The sequence below is a fragment of the Carcharhinus amblyrhynchos genome, unplaced genomic scaffold (genome assembly GCF_965287045.1).
Source record: "Carcharhinus amblyrhynchos unplaced genomic scaffold, sCarAmb.v2.hapA scaffold_447, whole genome shotgun sequence".
In the NCBI taxonomy this organism is placed as follows: domain Eukaryota; kingdom Metazoa; phylum Chordata; class Chondrichthyes; order Carcharhiniformes; family Carcharhinidae; genus Carcharhinus; species Carcharhinus amblyrhynchos.
In genome coordinates, this window is record NW_027650187.1 from 83,883 (window position 1) to 100,831 (window position 16,949).

At 43.8% G+C, this 16,949-nt stretch overlaps 1 non-coding gene across 1 annotated transcript; it reads right to left on the reverse strand.

Annotated features, from left to right (window-relative positions):
* Nucleotides 1-1,631: 1,631 nt before the first annotated feature.
* Nucleotides 1,632-1,823, reverse strand: LOC145339402 (U2 spliceosomal RNA). The gene has a single exon (XR_013886023.1). It is a non-coding gene; the product is annotated as a U2 spliceosomal RNA (small nuclear RNA).
* Between the last annotated feature and the right edge of the window lie 15,126 nt (nucleotides 1,824-16,949).

Genomic DNA, 16,949 nt, shown 5'->3' on the forward strand with positions numbered 1-16,949 from the left:
CTGCTGGTCATCCTGCACTGCAAGATCCCACAATAACACTGCAATGTGGTAGCAGCCAGATTTAAAACACAATTGGAGGTGTGAATTGGTGAAAAGCTAAACCATATCATAGATTCACCGTCAGTAACACAATCACTATTTAACAATCCAGCCTTTTGGGAGGATGTGAGTGAGAGCCTTTCCCCTCCTGCAAAGGAGGAGCAAGGGATTGATTAATAAAGGAAAAATAATGTATGAAAGTAAGCTAGCGGGGAATATAACTGAATTTTTTAAAAAATCTCCAGTATGTAAAGAGAAAAAGAATGACAAAAGTTGGACCTTTGCAGTCAGAAATGAAACATCCCATAACGGAGAACAAAATAATAGCTGAGGTAGTTATCTTTGATCATCATAAAGGAAAACATGAATAATGAACCAGCATTTTTGATTGGAACAAAGTTTAGTGAGGAATTGAAGGAAATTTGTACTGGAAAAGTACAAATTTTGGGGAAATTGGTGTGATTAAAGTTGGATAAATCTCCAGATCCTGATAATCTTCATCCCACAGTACTTCAGGAACTGACACTCAGAATAGTAGATCCAGTGGTGGTTATTTGTTTTGGACCCTGGATTGGTTCTACAGATTGGAGGAAGGTAAGAAAGCCTCCTATTCAGACATCAACATTGAGAGAAAACAGAGAACTATGTACCAGTGAGCCTGATGTGTCGGTAGTCAGAAAGTTTCAAAAATCCAATTTCAAGGGTTTCATAACTTGGCATTTGGAAGGCAGTGACATAAACAGACAAGGTCACTATGTCTTCACAAAAGAGGAATTAGAATTACAATCAGTTGGAATTGTTTGAGGGTGGAACGAGTGGAGTTAACCAAGGGGAACCAGTGGATGTGGCTTATTTAGTCCCCCAGAAGGGGGAACTGAATGCATCTCCCCAAATTTCCCCATCTCCATGGTACAAAGCTGGATGGAAGGGTGAGCTGGGCAGAGGATGCAGAGAATATTCAGAGTGATTTGGACAGGTTGAGGATGTAAGCATACACATGGCAGATGCAGTTTAATGTGGATCACTGTGAGGCTATCAACTCTGGTAGGAATATTAGGAAGACAAGTTATTAATTGAATGGGTGTAAATTGAGAGAGGTGGATACTCATCAAAACCATGGTCTCCTCATGCACCATTCACTGCAAGGAACTAGGCAGGTGCAACAGGCAGTAATGGAGCCAAATGGTCTGTAAGCTTTCATAGCCAGATGATTTCTAATTGGGGAGAGGGGTGATTTGCTGCAATTTATAAAGCATTGGTAAGGCCACACCTGGAGTATTGTGTGCAGTTTTGGTGTCTGTATCTGTGGAAGGATGTCCTTGCTATAGAGAGAGTACAGCAAAAGTTTACCAGGCTGATTTCTGGGATGGAAGGTCTATCATATGAGGAGAGATTAAATTGGTTGGAATTATGTTCACTGGAGTTCAGAATAATGAGATGGGATCAAATGGAAACTTATAAAATTCTAACAGGATTTTTGTTTTTATTCCAATTCAATCCAATCAAGTCCAATTCAGAGTCTCAACAAGTTGACACATTCCCAATCGAAGCTGACAAGACAGGGCTCTCACCTACTGTCTCAGGCTTGATCTACATGATCCAAGCTGATTGGAGCAGGTATAGCTCCTCCTCCAAGGCTTGATCTCATTTGCATCTTAGCCAAAAGGCCGAGATGTCGTTTTTAAAAATTGCTTCAAATGAAGCTACAATGTAAACTAATGACTTCAACCAAGCACAGCATGTCGATGCTACACTTGATCTTAGCCAAAAGGCCAAGAAGCAATTAGACAGGGTCAATTCAGAAAGAATGTTATCAATGGTGGTATGTCCAGAACTAGTTGTCTTAGTTTGATGATAAGGGACAAACCTTTTCAGAACTGAGGTGAGGAGATCTTTCTTCAGTCAGAGTATGGTGAATGTGTAGAGTTCACAGACGTTCTGTGAGTTCAAAGATAAATTAGACATAGCTTGAGGGGCTAAAGGGACAAAGGGATATGGAGGAAAGGGGAATCAAGATATTAAATTTGATGATCAGCCTCGATAAAAATGAAAGGCAGGGCCTCTAGTTTATATGTTTCCATGACTGGGGAGCTAGGGTGTTATCACACAGTGGAGGACCCCCTATCACCCTTGCCCCCATGACAATTTATCTTCTCACTTTTCCCTGCCTCTCAGGCTTCTTCCTCTTTGTCTCTGTTTCTGTCTCCCTCTCTCTCTCTTACCCTCACCCCATCCCCTCCCTGTTTTCTATTTCTCTCCCTCACCGTAATACAACTTAACAAGAACTTTGGGTGAGAGAGTTGGACAATTGACAATTACATCCTGAGTGAAGTGAATTAAATTGCTTCCTGCAGATATATTTAACCATTGCTCTCATCCAATTAAACAAAGGGACTGTTCAGAATGAAGCAAACCAAAGAGGCATCCTGAGGGTCCTGAGATTAGGCCTTGAATTGAGAACTAGTCACAGAGGGTGCAATAAATCTTAAGGATAAAGAACAGGATTCTCCCACCTCAGTGAAACAGAAATGTCCTTTCCAACCCAAAATATCCCACACACGGATGGAAGGGGCGAGAGGGAAAAGAGAACCGCTCTTCCCCACCCTCTGTCCCATCTGCACATCCCTCATAAATCCCACAACAATAATAAAAACAACAAATCACACTGAGATTTTATTTTACATGAATTACATGAATTAACATTGAAGCAAATGGATGAACAGAGGGAGGGAAAGTTGTAGTGACAGAAGCTGAGGTATTGAACCACCTTCCCTACCCGCTCCCCACAAAAAATAATAAATCCTCCAAATCTGAAAACGCAACAGGACACAGGGATTAAGGACAAGCCTTTACCAAGGCCACAGGTTTGATTTTTAACCCTTCCTCCCTCCCATGTGCTTTAGCGTCTCTAAGCTAATTTGCACTTTAGGTTGTGTGGTTACCATTTGCAGTTCTGTATAGGCTGCAGATCATTGATACACAGCAGGATCCCACAGCCAGCAATGTTTCCACACTGCCCAACCTATTCTGCAAGTGGCTCAGGCCTCAACTGGGAAGAAGCTGTTCATTTCCTCAGGATACATTTCAAAACAGACTGATTCAGGATTGGAGTGTTTGAACATCACCTTTCTGGAAAGATGTGACAGGAACTTCAGCAGTGACTGCACACAGGAAACCCTCTAGCCCCAAATCCTGTAGCATTTTCTCTCCACCCCAACTCCACAATGTTCAGCTATCTTTCCCTCTGTTTAACTTGATCATCCCTTTTCTCTCTCACTCCCACATTCTGTAACATCAGCCCTTCCTCAGCCCAGTCTCTGCCCACTCTCTCACTTCCTCTCTCTCACAAGCTACACAATGGAGATTAAGAAATTTTATGAGACAAATTCTATGAGACAAATAGAGAGACAGCGTCATGAGACAGAGGTTGATGTCCTTTTAACAAGCCATGCTAAATTCCCCAAAGAGGAACACCCTGCTTTGTAATCTGTGAAAGGTGTGTGGGAAGGTGTGAACTGTTCTTCATTAACGTTTAATGGTTAACTAACAGAAATATTTGATACTCACTTTAACTGAACAATTAACAATTTATTTATTTAACTAACAAGGAAGTTCAGTTAAAGAAGTAACGTTGTGATTAAAGTAAGATTCTACAGGAATGCTGTTCTAATTAATACAAGGCCCATTCATTAACAAAAAATAATCTAGTCAAACAAGTATAGACAAGCAGGTTTGGAAAACTTTTGGCGTTCTTCTTTTGATTCCACTGCCTGTAAGTCCTTTTTGATTTGGTTCCCTTTGTTAGATCGATGGAGAGGTCTATTAAGAGATATTGGAAGCTGGAGAGAGCTGCACTTTCCCTCTCTGGCTTTGAGAGGTGGCAGCCCTTCAGTTGAACTGCAGGCAGGCAGTTGATTGCCTGGTTTTATTACTGTGATGACCTATGAATTTTCCTACATCAGGATTTGTCTGATATTGTCCACAACAATGAATTAACATTTGATAACTTCCTGATAACTGAGAGCCTTCTTTCAACTGATAGGCTGAACTCAAAATTCAAAAGCCTGCAAAGCCTGTTATCATGGTAACATTGATTCTTGATCTTTGCTACAAATATTATAGTCTGTGTATCCTGTCTGTATCTGCATTTTCAGCCTCCAAGCATTGCCACAAGTCCACCTTCAAAGGGACGCAAAACCAGCTTTTAAAGGGACCACACTTCACAAACTCAGCTTCGCAACACCAGACATAGAGCGAAAGTGCCGACAATCACCACCACAGCAAACTATATTCAAATGGAACCCTGTGCATTTAATTTCATCCTCACATTTATCTCTCTGCCTCAGACACATTTTTTAATTCCACAATTATACCCACCTCAAGTTTAAGAATTTTCATTCCAGGCCGTCAAGAATTATTTACAGTGATGAGATTAATTTTTAATCTGACCTCACTGCTGTTAATTTCGAGATTTCTGATGGAACTTGTGCACAGGAAGATCCAAAGCACATGGCAGTTTCAAAATTCAGTTCACAGTTTATGATAATTGTTTTCTGTGTGTTTCTTGTTTTAATCTTTAAACGGAGGCTAGAATATTGGTCGCACAGCAAGATCCCACAGGCAGCAATGTGATATTGGCTGAATGTCCCCTCCGTCTCTGCAGAAAGTGTTCATGAACTCCCTCACTCCCATTTTTCAAGTTTAAGCTTTTTTTATATTGAAGACATTGGAACCTTCTTTGCATTTAGTGAACTATTTTCAAAGAAGTTGATCATTGTTTCAAGGCAGGCAAAAGGACCAGGACAGTGCATGCACAGCAAGATCCCACAGCAGCTGCACTGTGAAACTAATCAAATGAGACACAGACATTCCTCTGTCCGCATCCGCACACCTGCTGTGAGTCCCTTCCCCCATCACACCCAACAGAAAGCCCCGCACACCTACCGCTCTGTATGTGTGCATTGTCCCAAGTCTGGAGAATTCCCTTCACTTCCCCGGAAAGGTGAAACTCTTAACACTGAGACAATCTTTTAAAACAAGTTCTGCAGCAAAATCGCACAAGGTGCAGTTAACAACGTGGAGTGGAATGTCTTTTACACCATTTAACGGAATGTAACTCTGAAAAGTGTGAGCTGATAGACTTTGAAAAGAGTAATTTGACAAGGAAGAGTTCAATAAATGTTCAGATTCTAGGAAGATCTCTGGCAGAATGCGACCTTGACATAATTGACCACAGACCCTTGAAAGCAAAAGTATATGTTAGTAAGGCAGTGGAAATGCCTCACTTACCTTTATCACTCGAGGCGTAGATTACAAAAGCAGGGAAGTAATGTTGGAGTTGTGTAGAGCTTTGGTGTGGCCCCAGCTGGAGTGTTGTGTGCAGTTCCGGTCACCACATTATAGGAAGGATATTTTTGCACTGGAGGGTTTGCAGAGGAGATTCACCAGGATGCTGCCTGGGATGGAATATCTATGTTATGGAAAGAAGTTGTGTTGGCTTGAGTTATTATTGTTCTAACAGAGAAGACTGAGGGGGCGACCTGATCGAGGTGTACAGGATTATGAGGGGTATGGACAGAGCAGATAAGGAGCAGCTGTAGGGTCAGTCACGAGGAGACATAGGTTCACTGTGAGGGCAAGAAGGTTTAGGGGGGATGTGAGAAAATGCTTTTTACCCAGAGGAGGGGGGACGGTCTAGAATGCACTGCCTGGGAGGGTGGTGGAGGCAGGATGCCCCACATCCTTTAAAAAGTATCTGGATGAGCACTTACCACATCATTCCATTCAGGCCTATGGGCTGAGTATTGACAGAAGGGGTTAGCTGGGATTTCTGGTATTTCCAATGTGTCAGTATGGACTCGATGGGCCGAAGTGCCTCTCCTGCGCTCTGTGATTCTATTATTCCGTACGTCTCATTCTTGGTTCTCCTCATTCTCTCTCTCTCTCTCTTTCCTTCCCTCCATTTCTTCCAATCAGACAGAAACATTGAAATGAAGAAAGAGAGAGCTCCAGAAAGAGAATCTTCTAAAGCTGAATTAAAATGCCAGCCCTGCTCCATCCTGCCCAGCCCCTGTTCCCTCTCAGTGTCGAGAAGCTGTTCAACTCCCTCTTTCAGTTTGGGAAGCGGCTGCTGATTCCTTCAGGACACTTTTTAAATCCTCCCAGGATATTTCTCCACAATTCAGACTATCTGACAGAGTTTGAGTGGAGCTGCAGCTAGTGACCTCACGCTGGAGACCCTCACATCCTGTCTCTCTTTCCCAAAAGCTCTCCCTCTCTCACCACCTCTGCTTTGACCTTCCACTCCCCTCGGGCCTCCCTCTGTCTCTGTTTCAACCCCTCCTTCTCTTTTCTCCTCCTCCCACTATCGCTCTCAATCTTTGGAAAGATGGATGTTCTTATCTAGGTCCAGGTATTTGTAATCAAACCCACCACCTCTTACTGCATCCGTCCTTCCATCTTCTTATTTCTGTCCACATCTCTGTTCTTTCCCTCTCTCTCGTGTTCACTGTGTTGAAAGGAGTGTTGCAATATTCCTGACCCACATTGCCAATAATCACAAGTCATATTGCAGTGGGAGAGTGGGAAGATCCATATTATCTGGGGGTCTCCAGTTAGGGGTCAGTGCCCCGCTCCCTGTCTCTGAAAAATAACCTCAATCAGAGCCCTTAGGATTTCTTATTTACAGAAATCAATCAATAAATCAATAAATTGATGAATTTATTAATTATTAATTTCTGGGAGGCTCATTTTAAAAAGTCAATGAAAGGTTTAAAGAGGGGAGTTTATCTCTTTCTGTCACTGAGGGGATACGTGTCCAAACACAGAATTCACATGGTGCTCTGCTGCTAGGTGAAGGGATTACACCGAGTGTAAGGCTGGGGGAATGAAATGTCTCCCCCCTCCTGCCTACTTTGTCCTCTCTGGTGACAGTGCTGCCCATGGGATCATGCTGTGCTTAAAAGCCCCACAAAGAAAGCTGGAAAGAGAGAGGGAGAGATTCTGGAGGGAGATACACAAAAATGGGGAGAAAGCGAGCTAGAGAGAGCGATGTTGAGGAGAGACAGAGAGATAAGGGGAGAAACAGTCGAAGAGAGAACTATTGGAGAGCGATAGAGAGATGTGGGGGGGAGCTAGATTGAGAGTGAAGAATGGAAAAGCACTGGATAGCAGAGAGATTCAGATATAGGGGAACAAAGCTGGTCAGAGAGAAGAGTTCAGCAAGAGATAGATAGGGAAGCAAATGAGAAGCATAGAGAGAGGAAGAGCAGAATGGAAAACAGAGACAGCCAGAGGATATAATCTGGAAATTAGAAGCAGAGAAACAACGGGGGAGAATGAGAATGGGAAGGAAATTTAGAGAGGGGAGGTTAATAGAAAAATCCTATTGACATCCAACTCCATCAGCTGTCCAGTCCAGGGAAGTGTTCAATCCGGGGTGGGCTCTGATAATTGGGTGCAGGAAGGGACGGCAGAATCTATTGCCAATCTCTGGTATATCCCTGTCCACTTTGGGCCTGATTGGGAGACCCATCCAGTCTGAATTAATCCTGTAAAACAAATCAGATAATAAATCCAATCTCTCTGAAATATTTGAATGATCAGAATTTGCAGATTTGCTCCATGAAAGTGAGAGATGTATCATTCACAGCTTCCTGTCCCCCAGTCCCTATTTAACCAGTGATGTTACATTGGCTACTTTCCAATCTGCAATGTTAATCTCTAACACAATCCTCCAAGAACGCCGCTACCCCGGGAACTCCTGTCCATTGGATTGATGCTGAAATCCTCTCCTTACTGTCGACTCAGACATGGAGAATGTTTACTCACTAATGTCCCGGCTCTTATTCCTTGTTCTTTGACAGTTAATTTACTGGGAATTGTGATCCTGAGTCGAGGAAAGTGCGGCCTCTCCACCTGCACCACTCGCTACCTGGTGGCCATGGCAGTGGCAGATCTACTGTTCATCATCATTAACCCCATTCTCACCTGGATAAATGGTTATTATTTCCCCCTGAGTTTCCTGTCTCTCACCTCTGTGTGTCGTCTTAAAGCTTTCCTGCTGACTGCAGCCAGAGACTGTTCCGTCTGGTTCACCATCACTTTCTCTTTTGATCGATTTGTGGCCATTCGCTGCCAGAAACTGAAAACTAAATATTGTACCGGGAAAACTGCGGCTGTGATTCTGGCAATAACTGGCGCTCTGCTCTCCATTAAAAACATCCCTATGTATTTTACAAATGAACCTCAAAGGATAATCGACAATGTCCAATGGTTCTGTCGGACAAAGGCAAATGTTTTCACTGATCCCAGGTGGGTTGGATTTTCCTTATTTGATCAGATTTTAACTCCATTGCTCCCATTTGGTTTAATCCTGTTGATTAACACTCTGACAGTCAGTCACATTTTGATGACCAGTCGAATCCGGAAGGGACTGAGGGCTCAGAATAAGGGAAAGAATCGCAGAGACCTTGAGATGGAGAGCAGAAGGAAGTCAATGATTTTACTCTTCAGCATTTCCGGAGCTTTCATTCTGCTCTGGTCGGTGTCTGTCATATTTTTTATCTGTTCGAGAGGATTAATTTACCTCACTCTTCCGGAATATACATTTCAAGTAGTTGGATTTATGCTGCAGGATTTAAATTGCTGCACGAACACATTTATTTACGTGGTGACTCAATCCAAATTCAGGGAGCAGATCGGAATCGCAGTGAAATATCTAGTTACATCAATTATTCAATTAATGAAGAAACACAACTGTTAGAGTAGGATCACTAACTGACTGCTTCAGCCTGTCGGGGACTGGATGGCTAACTGATGCCTCAGCCAATCAGATGCCAGACCAACTACTGCCCAAAGCAGCCAGTCAGAAATGCCGCTTGCTTCCTGACAGCCAAGTCCACCTGGTCTCTGCACTTTGACTGATAATGGACTGGGCTTTCTGACTGACAGCTGCGTCAGCCAATCAGGACACCAGCAGAACAAATCTGGGAGCTCAATTCGCTGAGCAACAGACGCTTCAACCAATCAGGAAGCTGGTGTGTGTTCGTGTGTGTGTGCGTGTGGGTGTGTGTCAGTCTGTCTGTGTGTGTGTCTGTCAGTGTCTACTTATGTGTCTGTCAGTATCTATGTCTGTCTGTCAGTGTGTGTATGTGTGTGTGAATATGTATGTGTGTATCACTGGGTGTGTGTGGGTCAGTGTGTGTGTGTAGCAGTATGTTTGTGTGTCAATTTGAGTGCATAACAGTGTGTATCTGAGTGCGTGTCTATCAGTGCGTATGTAAGTGTGTATCTGTGTGTATATCAGTATTTGTTCATATCAGTGTGTATCTGTGCGTGTGCATTAGTGTGTATCAGTGTGCACCTGTCCGTGTGTGTGTGTGTGTGTGTGTGTGTACGAGTGTCCGAGTGTCCAAATCCTTTTAGCAACATGGCTGCCTCTGTAAGGTCAGAAAACAGCTGACATTCTGAGTCCCGGTGACCCTTTGTTAAAGCTCTGAGCTTCAGTCTTTAACAAAGGACCACCTGGACTCGAAACATCAACTTGTTTCTCTCCTTAACGATGCTGCCAGACCTGCTGAGATTTTCCAGCATTTTCTCTTTTGGCTTCGGATTCCGGCATCCGCAGTAATTTGCTTTTATCCTTTTAAAACCATAATCCATTAATGCACAGAGATATCATCGGCACTGCTACACACAGAGTGAGAGAGAGAGAGAGGCAGACAGACAAAGAGTGAGATGATGTGAGAACGAGAGAGAGTGTGAGACAGTGAGGGAGGGCATGTGAGAGCGAGGGAGGGAGGGTGTGAGAGAGGTTGTGAGAGAGTGAATGACAGTGTGAGAGTGTGAGGGAGACAGAGTGAGAAAGAGGCAGAAACAGTGAAAACCACTCCACCCCCTCCTTGGAACTAGAGTGACAAAAGTCTGAACTTCTAAAATTGAATTGTAAAGGCCTCCGCTCATTTTATTTAATAATTAGGTTCATTGCTCTGTCTCACACTCCTGTTATTTTTGATACAAACAAACTAATAGACAGGTTCATATTACAGAATTAATTTTCTCTATCATCCGCCAAAGAGTTTACATATTTGTGATGAATTGCAAAGTTTGGCTATTTTAACCACAGGCTTCAAACTCCAGCCCCCACTCCGACCTCGTTTGGGATAATAAAGAGACAACAACACACGTGAGTGTGGCCTGTGGAACAGGCTTCAGTTCATCCTCCTCCTCTGGAGAGAGCTGTGGTTCATGGGTTCTGAGTCACATTTCAGTTTTCAAAATTCTAATTCCTGGGGAGAAGACGTAGAGAAAATTAATTAATTAAATACAAGAAAATGATTAAATTAAATACAAAGCTCATCACCAATGGGGGAATCACACAGACCCAGCTCATCACCAATGGGGGAAATCACACAGACCCAGCTCATCACCAATGGGGGAATCACACAGACCCAGCTCATCGCCAATGGGGGAAATCACACAGACCCAGCTCATCACCAATGGGGGAATCACACAGACCCAGCTCATCACCAATGGGGGAATCACACAGACCCAGCTCATCACCAATGGGGGAATCACGCAGATCCAGCTCATCAGCAATGGGGGGAATCACGCAGATCCAGCTAATTGCCAATGACTGTCCAGCAATTGAGCTGGCCAGCAAACTGCAAGCTGACAGATCGGGGCCACTGCACGTGCACAGAATTGTGGAACTGTCAAACTCCAGTGTGAATAGGCCCCGAGCTCCGAGCTTTTAATGATATTCACTTTTGTGACCTCAGAATTGCATTGACTGCGAGAGGTTCGAGTCTGAACTCCCACTGCAAAAAGTGTGATTTACACCAGTTTTCCAGCCAGTTCAGAACTTAGAATTTTTTGGGAGAATCACCCCCTGGGACTTTTGTCAGCAAGACAGTCAACATCTTTTCCCAAAGGTAGGGGAGTCTAAAACTAGAGACATAGGTTTAAGGTGAGAAGGGAGAGATACAAAAGGATCCAGAGGGACAATCTTTTCACACAGAGTGTGATGAGTGTCTGGAACAAGGTGCCAGAGGCAATAGTAGAGGTGGGTACAATTTTGTCTTTTAAAAAGCATGTAGACAGTTACATGAGTAAGATGGGAATAGAGGGATACGGGCCAAATGCAGGCAATCAGGGCAATTAGTGCGAGCTTAGTGATTTAAAATAAAGGATGGCAAGCTGAGCCAAAGGGTCTGTTTCCATGCTGTAAACCTCGATGACTCTATGACTAACTTTCATAGATACGCAGTCTGAAATGTCTCATGATTGAGCAGTACAGCTACCACTGTGTACTAATTGTGCTGTTTATATGTAATTTATCAAAGAACATTTATAACTCCATGTCTTTACAGCACCTACTCCAGACCCTCACCACAGAGGGAATGTTTATAATTCAATATTTTATTATTTTGAATCATACTTTTCCAAGGCAGCGGGAAGTGTAGACAGAGTCAATGGATGGGAGGCTGGTTTGTGTGATGGACTGGGCTTCATTCATGACCCTTCATTCAGGGGGATTAGCAGGGTAAATATGTGGGCGTGCAGGGATAGGGTCTGGGTGGGGTTGCGATTGATGCAGGCTCGATGGACTGAATGGCCTCCTGCACTGTAAGGATCCTATGAGTTTATGATTGTATGATTTTGAATGAATGGATCAACACTGGGTAATAATTACAAATCATGAATGTATTGTTGTTGAATGAAATGCCCAGATTGATGGTAAAAATGACGTGAGTGCCCTGAATAAATCAATTATTGAGACAAATGATTATTTCAAAGTGATCCTTTTCTAATAATATTAAAGCAAATCTGTGTCATTCACAGCAGAAGGCTTATGATTGAATTATGGCAATTTTTTTTGGCATAATCATCCGAGGAAGCAGATCAACTTTTGTGAGTGTGGCCTGTGGAAAAGGCCTCAGACCATCATCCTCCTCTGGAGAAAAGCTCTGGTCCAAGGGTTCCAAATCACATTTCAGCCTGCAAAATTCTAATCCCTGGGAGAAGAAATAGAGAAAAATAATTAATTGTTGATTGTTTTAGATTGAGGCTTCAGATCTAAGTGCCATGTAGTTAGAAAATAATTTTTGTAAATCTTTGTAATCCTATGTTGATTCACTGTTTGTGAATGAATCAGAGAAATATCCAGAAAAGGTTAAACTACATATCAGTTTAAAGTTTATTTGTTAATGTCACAAGTAGCTTGGACGGCACGGTGACAGAAGTTACCACTTCTGGCCTCACAGAACCAAGGACCCGGGTTGGATTCCAGCCCCTGGTCACTGTCTGTGTGGAGTCTCCAGGTCTTCACTGCATCCGTGTGAGTTTCCTCTGAATGCTCCGGTTTCCTCCCGCAGACCAAAGATGTCTGGGTTAGGTGGATTGGCCATGCCAAATTGCCCCTTTGTGTCCTAAGATGTGTAGCTTAGGAGGATTGGCCAAGCTAAATTACCCCTCAGTGTCCAGTGATATGCAGGTTAGAAGGATTGGCCAAGCTAAATGGTCCCTTTTGTCAGGGATCCAACAGACAAATACAATGGGTTTCGGAGATGGGGCCTGGATTGGATTGTTGTTGGTATAGATTCAATGGACTGAATGGCCTCCTTCTGCACTACAGTAATTCTATGATTATCTGATTAATTCAGCACTCAAATTAAAACTCCAGTGCTTGATAGGAGAGTTATTAGGGACATTTAAAGTAAAGTTTATTTATTAGTGTCACAAGGAGGCTGACATTGACACTGCAATGAAGTTACTGTGAGAATCCCCTAGTCGCCACACTCACTTGTTCGGGTACACTGAGGGAGAATTTAGCGTGGCCCAATGCACCCTAACCAGAACATCTTTCGGACTGTGGGAGGAAACTGAAGCGCTGGACTTGGCTGAAGTTGCTGAAATTGAATCATAGATCAATATTCAAAAAAATAAAGGAGGAAGTAACATTGAAAAGGGGATATATTCAGGGGTATGTGAAAAAGCAGGGGGAGAAGATTAATGAAATAGTTATTACAAAGAACTAGCATTAATAGATTGGGCTGCATTGCCTGCCATTTCCCATATCGTTCACAGTCAAAGGATATCACTTCAACATAAATAGAAGAGTTCAGGTTTCCCGTGTCCTGGCATTTCTTTCTTTCCAAGTGTTAGAGCAAAATGATAAGTAACCTGAATTCAAACAACTATGAATGGAAAAGTTGCATGTGTTGTTGAAAGGGACTCCCCTGTTTATAGGTCACAAAGTGAAATATGCATCGTAAAATGCAATGAATGTTAATTAATTCCTCCTGGACAGATAACATTGACACAAGTCTGTTTGTTCACTCCTGTGGATATGGTAATACCTTTGAATTATATTCCTTTCATTGTATATACTCATTTTACCAGACAGAATAAAGATAGAAATATTAATGTACAAATACAAATCCCTTTACTGCACCTTTTTTGATTTAAAGTTTAAAGTTCATTTATTAGTGTCACAAGTAGGCTGACATTAACACCACAATGAAGTTACTGTGAAAATCTCCTAGTCATCACACTCCGGTGCATGTTCGGGTACACAAAGGAAGAATTTAGCATGGCCCAATGCATCTGACCAGCATGTCTTTTGGGCTTTGATTTATTTTATTGTTGCCACATGTATACAGTGAAAATTATTGTTACTTGCGCACTATACACCAGAGCATACTGTCCACAGAAAGGCGAGGATTCAGAATGTAATGTTACAGTCATAGCTAGGATGGAAAGTAAAATCAATGTAACATGAGGTAGTTCCATTCAAAAGTCTGATGGCAGCAGGGAACAAGCTATTCTTGAGTCGGTTGGTACATGACCTCAGACTTTGTATCTTTTTCCCAACGGAAGAAGGTGGAAGAGTATATGTTTGGGATGCGTAGAGTCTTTGATTATGCTGACTGCTTTGCCAAGGAAGCAGGGAAGTTTACACAGAGTCAAATGGATGGGAGGCTGGTTTGTGTGATGGATTGGGCTTCGTTTACAACTCTTTATAGCTTCTTGTGGTCTGTGACAGACAGGAGCCATACCAAGCTGTGATACAACCAGAAAGAACGCTTTCTACAGTGCATCCATAAAAGGTGGCGAGAGTCGTAGTGGACATGCCAGATTTCCTTAGCATCCTGAGAAATTAAAGGCTTTCTTAACTACAGTATCGGAATGGAGGGACCAGGGTAGGTTGTTGATGATCTGGACACCTAGGAACCTGAAGCTTTTGACCATTTCCACTTCATTCCCAGTGACTATCTACTTTGTTTTGTTGACATTGAGGGGAAGATTATTATCATTGCACCAGTTCACCAGATTCTCTATCTTATTCCTGTACTCTGTCTTGTCACTGTTTGAGATCTGACCCACTATGGTGGTGTCGTCAGCAAACCTGAAAATCAAATTGAAGAGAAATTTGGCCACAAAGTCATAAGTGTATAAAGAGCGTAATAAGGGGCTGAGAACACAGACTTGTGGGGCACCAGTGTTGAAGATGATCATTGAGATGTTGTTGCCTATCTTTACTGATTGCGGTCTGTGGGTTAGGAAATCTAGGACCCAGTCGCAGAGGGAAGAGCCGTGGTTGGAGATGAAATATTGTCAATGTATAAATACAAAGCCCTTTACTCTATCAGATTACCATTCATTGATTTTCATTGTGTTAAAATTGCAAGGTAAAAAGTCAATATTGTTGATTAAATTAAATTCTGATTCTTTTGTCAATGTGATCTTAATTTGGGAAGCAAATACTTGAACTATATTCATAGAATCATCAAATCCTACAGTGCAGGAGGAGACCATTTGGTCCATTGAGTCTGCTCCAACCACAATCCCATCCTGGCCCTATCCCCAGAACCTTATGTGTTTACTCTAGCTCTTCCCTCTGACACAAAGGGGCAATTTACAATGGCCAATTCGCCTAACCTGTACATCTCTGGAGTATAGGGGGAAACCTGAGCACCTGGAGGAAACCCACACAGACATGGTGATGACATGCAGACTCCACACAGGCAGTCACCCAAGCCGGGAATTGAACCCGGGTACCTGGCTCTGTGAGGCAGTAGTGCTAATCACTGTGCCACCGTGCCACAAATCAAATACTGAACCTTGAAACACAAATCTGAATCACGGCGCCCTGAAAAGATCTCCAAGCATCTAGATTACTGCTTTCAAACCCCCACAGACATCGCTGGCCCCCACAACCCCACACACAGACATCGCTGGCCCCCACAACCCCACACACAGACATCACTGGCCCCCACAACCCCACACACAGACATCACTGGCCCCCACAACCCCACACACAGACATCACTGGCCCCCACAACCCCACACACAGACATCACTGGCCCCCACAACCCCACACACAGACATCGCTGGCCCCCACAACCCCACACACAGACATCACTGGCCCCCACAACCCCACACACAGACATCACTGGCCCACACAACCCTACACACAGACATCACTGGCCCCCACAACCCCACACACAGACATCACTGGCCCCCACAACCCCACGCACAGGCATCGCTGGCCTCATTGCTGGCAGCCCCAAACCCCCCCCCAATCCCCTCCCCATAAACATTGCTGGCCTCATCGCTGGCCCGCAAATCACACCCCTCCCCTCCCCCCCACCCCACAGACATGGCTGGTCTCACTCACCTGAAGAAGGAGCAACACTCTGAAAGCTTGTGCTACTAAATAAACTGCTGGACTTTAACCTGGTGTTGTGACACTTCTTACTCTCCCCTAATAAGTCACAGCTGTATATCGGCTGCAGGAATGGACACACAGCCAGTCATGCCACAAAGATGGCTGCTTGTAAACCAGCTCCCAGATTCACAGAGGCCGACCAGGAGCTCCTGCTAGATGCTGCGGAGGAGAGGTGTGAGGGATCTTCCCCAGCCATGGCCCTCACCTGCCATGGCATTTTGGGAGGAGGTGGCAGGATCGGTGAATGCCAGGAGCCTGATACTGCGCTCTGGCTGGCAGTGTTGGTAAAAAACTGTATGACCGTCTTCAAGCAGCAACGGTGAGTGAGCATCCCACTTGGAACCCGGACATGTTTGGCAACGATCTCCAACCCTGCTTATACTTGAAGGGCATGCAACAAGTCACCCTTCCCCCAGGAACAGAATCTAACCTCTTTTTCTGAGAAAGTGACCAAAGAGGTGGATGGGGGTAAGGCAGTGGACGTGGTGTATATGGATTTTAGTAAGGCGTTTGATAAGGTTCACCATGGTAGGCTTCTGCACAAAATGCAGATGTATGGGATTGGGGGTGATCTAGGGAATTGGATCAGGAATTGCCTAGCGGATAGGAGACAGAGGGTGGTGGTTGACGGTAAATATTCATCATGGAGTTCGGTTACAAGTGGTGTGCCTCAGGGATCTGTGTTGGGGCCACTGCTGTTTGTAATTTTTATTAATGATCTGGATGAGGGTATAGTTGGGTGGATCAGTAAATTTGCTGATGACACCAAAGTCGGAGGTGTGGTAGATAGTGAGGAAGGGTGTCATAGTTTGCAGGAAGACTTAGACAGGTTGCAGAGCTGGGCCGAGAGGTGGCGGATGGAGTTTAATGCAGAGAAATGTGAGGTAATTCACTTTGGTAGGAATAACAGATGTGTTGAGTATAGGGCTAACGGGAAGACTTTGAATAGTGTGGAGGAGCAGAGGGATCTAGGTGTATGTGTACATAGATCCCTGAAAGTTGGGAATCAAGTAGATAAGGTTGTTAAGAAGGCATACAGTGTCTTGGCGTTTATTGGTAGGGGGATTGAATTTAGGAGTCGTAGCGTTATGTTGCAACTGTACACAACTCTGGTGCGGCCGCACTTGGAGTATTGTGTGCAGTTCTGGTCCCCACATTACAGGAAGGATGTGGAGGCT